The 5,239-nt window shown below is 42.7% G+C and overlaps 1 non-coding gene across 1 annotated transcript; it reads right to left on the bottom strand.

Annotated features, from left to right (window-relative positions):
* Positions 1 to 3,180: 3,180 nt before the first annotated feature.
* LOC115068749 lies at positions 3,181 to 3,284 on the bottom strand. Its single transcript, XR_003848093.1, has one exon. It is a non-coding gene; the product is annotated as a U6 spliceosomal RNA (small nuclear RNA).
* Between the last annotated feature and the right edge of the window lie 1,955 nt (positions 3,285 to 5,239).

A 5,239-nucleotide genomic window follows, 5' to 3' on the forward strand; every position in this document is an offset into this window, starting at 1 on the left:
GGGCATGTGTGTATGAGGTTATACATATATGTAAGTGAGGGTGCACATGTGTGAGGGTGCATGTGTGTGTGCTTGTGCACATGAACTAGTGCATGTGTGTGTGTGTGTGTGTGTGTGTGTGTGTGTGTGTGCGTGCGGTGGTGGTGCTAAGCCTTGCCCGTGCAAGGCAGATATTCTGGTTTTACTCTTGGTATATTTGAGCATGTTTTGATTTTTCTGCCACACACAAAAAGTGTTATTGTGTTGGGCATTCCTTTTGCCTTTCCACACTCACTGCTCAGCCTTCTCCATCTTGCCCTGCGTTTGAGGAGGCTGCTTGTATGTGTGATAGCCACACTCTCACCTTCTATCTTTGGTTGTAGGTCTTGGTCAAGGTTGAAAGGAGGTCAGACTAGTGGTCTAGACAGAGTGAGCAGACTCATTTTTCTCTGTTTGGACCTTAAGTTATTGATGCACTCTGGAAACATGCAAAGAACACCAAAGGACCAGTCTGAAAGTTGAAAGGATGTGAGCTGGCTGGAACCTCAGGACATGGGGAAAAACATTGTGACAGGGTATCTCGCAGCTACCCAACCACCAGAAAAAGGTAACGCAGGCCTAGTGCTCCTGACCACCATGCAGCTAGAGACAACCTGGCTGTGTCATTCCTGTCCTGGATCCTGGGAGTCACACTGGCCACACCAGGTGAGGCTGGCAAAGCTGGTAAACCAGGACAGTTAGGGGCAGAGATGCCCTCTCCTACGCAGATATCTGTATCTATATCTACCTATATCTATGTCTATGATGTCTATGTCTATATATCTATATCATCTATATCTATTTCTATATCTATATATCTATATAATCTCTATCTCTATCTATATCTATATCTGTATCTATATCAATATCTGTATCTATACAGGAGGACAGCACTGGCCAAAGGGAATCCTAGCACAGCAAGCAGGCATCCTGAAAAGCCTTATTTGTTCCTCTGCCTGAGACTTTCTTTCCTAACCTGGAGGCACAGAGTGGCCTGGTCTAAGGCAGTTCCTCCATACACAGAGACCAGGAGAAGCCCTAGTTAAGTCAAAGAAATCAAAACAGCCAGGCATGGTGGTGCACACCTTTGATCCTAGCACTTAGGAGGCAGAGGCATGTGGCTTTCTGTGAGTTAGAGGCCAGCCTGGTCTCCATAGCAAATGCAGGTCAGCTGGGGCTACAGAGAGACCCTATCTCAAAAAAACCCAAAAAAACCAAAACCCAAAAAAACATGTGACTATATTCTGTTTGATTATAATAAACCCACTTTCCCACCTAATATATACTAAGTTATTTTTACTTTTTGAGGCTTTCTCTCTCTTTTTTCTTTTTTTGGTCTTTTTGAGACAGGGTCTCCCTATAGCCCCAGCTGGCCTGGAACTTGCTGTGTAGACCAGACTTGCCTCACATTCACAGAGACCTGTCTGCCTCTGCTTCCTGAGGGCTTGGATTAAAGGTGTATACCACCACATCTGGCCTACTTTTTGAGACTTTTATACATGAGTATTATTATACTTACATCCTTTCTACTCATCTCCTTCCATGTCTCCCCCATCTCCCTCTCAGTTTCATGATCTCTTTAACTATTATTGCTACACACACACACACACACACACACACACACAGACAACCTACTTAATCCATTTAGTGGTGCTCAATTGCACATGAGTTTAGGGCTGACCACTCAGGACTGGATAACCTATCAAGGAGCTTGTCCCTGGAGAAAACTGACTCTCTTTCATCAATAGCCATTGATTTCCTGAAGCTCATCATCGAGAGGTGAAATGTCCCCCATCTATGTTGACATGTCGGCTGGTGTCACTACGCAGGTCTTGTTTAGGCAAATGTGTTTTGGAGATTTCATGAGTGCGGCTTCCCTGTCGTGTCAGAAGACACTACCTAACAGCAGGTGTCCTGGTCTTTGGCTCTTACAATCTTTCTGCCTCATCTTCTGTGATGTTTCTTGAGCTTTAGATGGAGGGGCGGTATTTTAGATGTATTAATTGGAATGGGGCACCCCACAGTCACTAATTCTCTGCATTTGACCAGTTGTGGCTCTCTGTAATAGTCTCCATCTGCTGCAAAAAAGAGGTTCTTAGATGAGGGCTGAGAGTTGCCCTTATCTGTCAGTAGAAGGGTAAGTATTTAGAATACAGTTAGAAATTATATTGGTTTAGGAAAATGGCTATAGTAGGTTACCCTCTAGAGTCTCTAACCTCTCCAGCCATAGATATTTGGCTAGGTTTAGAGTACCAGCATGAATTTCCTCTATTGAGTAGGCCTTAAGTCCAATTAGATGCCGTTGCACCATTAGGGATATATTGCTAGCCAGCCATTGCTGTGGTTTGTAGGTTTGACAACTGGATAGCACTATTGATTGTTTTTCTCCCTTGGAAGATTATAGAACACCTTCCAATACTATGAGCTATTCCTCACCGAGGAGTTTTCTAGGTCACTTTCAGCTCAATTCCTTCAAGTTCTGTATCTGAAGTATGTGGTGCCTTCAGCAATAGGGTCTTACCTTCAAGTTCTGGGAGGCAACCAAGGACAATGACCATGCACTATATTGCTTTGGAGTCTCTTGGACTACCCTGAGCAGTAACTTGAATGGAGATTTCCCATGCCTGGTACTGATTTTTTTGTTAAATAGTCTATGGCTCTTTGGGTGTGGGGAGCATTATCACCCCATTTTGATATAACTCTCTCTCTCTCTCCATATATGCACACATATATGTATAGATACACATATACACATATATGTATAGATACACATATACAAATATATGTAATAGTAAATAAGTTTACAAAATATGGTTCCCTATGTCTTTTCTAGCTTTCTAGGTGTTATTTCTCCTTCTTCCCTCTGTATTACTCTTCCTTCTCCCTCCTCAGTTAAAGTCTCCTCCCATTTTCCCCATTTCCCCCTTGGTAGCACCTGTGTCCTACTATCCTCTTCTCTAGCTCTCCTTCTTTCCCTCTCTTTCACGGTCCCTTCTACTTTCCTGGCTTCTGCAGTTCTTTCAGGTTTCACATTGATGTCTAAAGATTTGGAGCTGTGATCCACAAAGTAGAGAGAACATGTAATGTTTATCTTTCTGGGTCTGGGTTACCTCACTCAGTGTAATGTTTTCCAGTTTCATCCATTGCCTGAAAATTTTATGAAAACTACAAAAGGGCTTCATGAATTTGCATGTCACCCTTGCGAAGGAACCATGCTAATCTCTGTATTGTTCCAGTTTTAGTACATGTACTGCCAAAGCGAGCACTGATAACCCACTTTAAAGTCAGATGCATAGACAGGACAAAAGAATAGAAAAAGACATACCATGAACACACTAAAAAGGGAGGAAAAGCAAGGAAGATGTGATGCTATTTATTTAGTATGTGTGTACAAACTGCTTAGTTTTCTCTTTCTCTCTCTTCTTTTCTTTTTTGGTACACGATCTCACTATATAGCCCTGACTGGCCTGGAATTTACTATGTAGACCAGGCTGGTCTCAAATTCACAGAGATCTGCCTGCCTCTGTTTCCTGAGTGCTGAGATAAAGGCTGTGCTCCTACTTTCCATCTTGCTTTTGAGGTAGGGTCTCTCTTGCTTTTTCTGCCATTTTGTACTCCAGGCTTGCTAGCCTGACAGCTTCCAGATGATTCTCCTATCTCTGCCTCCCATTATACCATAGGAATGCTGGGATTACAGAATGCCCTTGCATCTGGCTTTATTATGTGAGTTCTGGAGATGAAACTCGGGTTGTCAGATTTGTCCAGCAAGCACCTTTACTTGCTGAGCAATCTTGCCAACCTCAGGAAGAGGATGAATTCTAAATGTTTATTCAGTAAACAACAGAGCAAAGATACAAGAAGAACACAAAGCAAAACAAAAACTACAAAACAACCAAGGAAAGAGCTGAAAGAAAAGGACAAATTGGTAATTACAGTTGGGGCTAAAAATATCCTATTTTCAATAACCGTTGTAATAGTAGATGGGAATCAGCAAAATCTATAAGCAAAGATATGAACAGCACAATTGCTGAGGTTTGACTACAGCTGCTCCCTCTGAGACCCAGGGGGGAGATTAATCCCACTGTGAGCTATAAGAAGGTGGAAAATATCTGGCTATGCTGTCAAAGGTGGGCCCTGGGAAGGTGACAGGATTAGATGAGGTCATCAGGATGGTGCCCCATGACTGAATCTTGGTGCTTTTATAAAAAGAGGGATCAAGACCAGAACACACAAACACACACACACACACACACACACACACACACACACACATACAGTCACACTGTCTCTTGCCATGTGATTTCCTACACCATTTGGGACTCAGTCAGCCAAGAGGCATCATCAGATGGGGCCCCTTGACCTTGGACCAGAACTCTGAGCCTAAATATGAGTCAAAATAAACTTTCATTTACAAGTTACTCAATCTGTAGTGTTCTGTTATTTGCTGTAGAAAGTAGACTAGGGCAGCAATTCATAGGTGGCATGCTATAAGATTCCCTTTACATAAGTTTTTTCTATTTATTTATTATTCTTTCTTTATTATTTATTTAGTGGCTCTATGGACCTAGGACTTTGCACTTTCACTGAATTACACTCCCAGCAGCTTTTAAAGTTTTTATGTTTTGACACAGTTTTGCTAAGTCACCCAGGCTGGTCTTCTGCTTGCTCCACAGGTATTGAATTTGAGATCTTCCTGTCTCAGCTTCCTAAGCAGCAGGGATTATGCGAATGTGCCACCAAGGCAGTTTTTGTTGTTTGTTTTTTACAAAACTGTATGGAGATCAGATGGTTGGTTTCCAGGGTTTAGAAGGGTAGAAAAGAGGTAGAAAGTGTGGCTGTAAAATGACTGAGGGACTCATCCTTGTGAGGTCTAAGTTGTTCTGTATGTACCCAGCCCCCATCATGTGCAATCGTATTTGTTTTGTTTTTATTTTTATTTATGTGTACATGTGCGTGCACATGTGTGGAAATGCCCTCTGAGGCCAGAAGAGGGTGCTGGATTCCCTGGAGCTGGGGTTACAGGTGGTTGTAAGCCATCCAGTGTGGGTGCTAGGAATCCAACTTAGGTCTTTCACAAGAGCATCGAGTGCTCTTAACTACTGAGCCATCTCTACAGCCCCGTGTTAGGTTCTTAGTTACCTTACAAGTGTACTGACCAAGAACAGACACAAAACTTAAGGGAGGGCTGGAGAGATGGCTCAACAGTTAAAAACCACTGGCT

This window comes from Nannospalax galili, unplaced genomic scaffold (genome assembly GCF_000622305.1).
Source record: "Nannospalax galili isolate Female #2095 unplaced genomic scaffold, S.galili_v1.0 scaffold768, whole genome shotgun sequence".
Lineage (NCBI taxonomy): Eukaryota > Metazoa > Chordata > Mammalia > Rodentia > Spalacidae > Nannospalax > Nannospalax galili.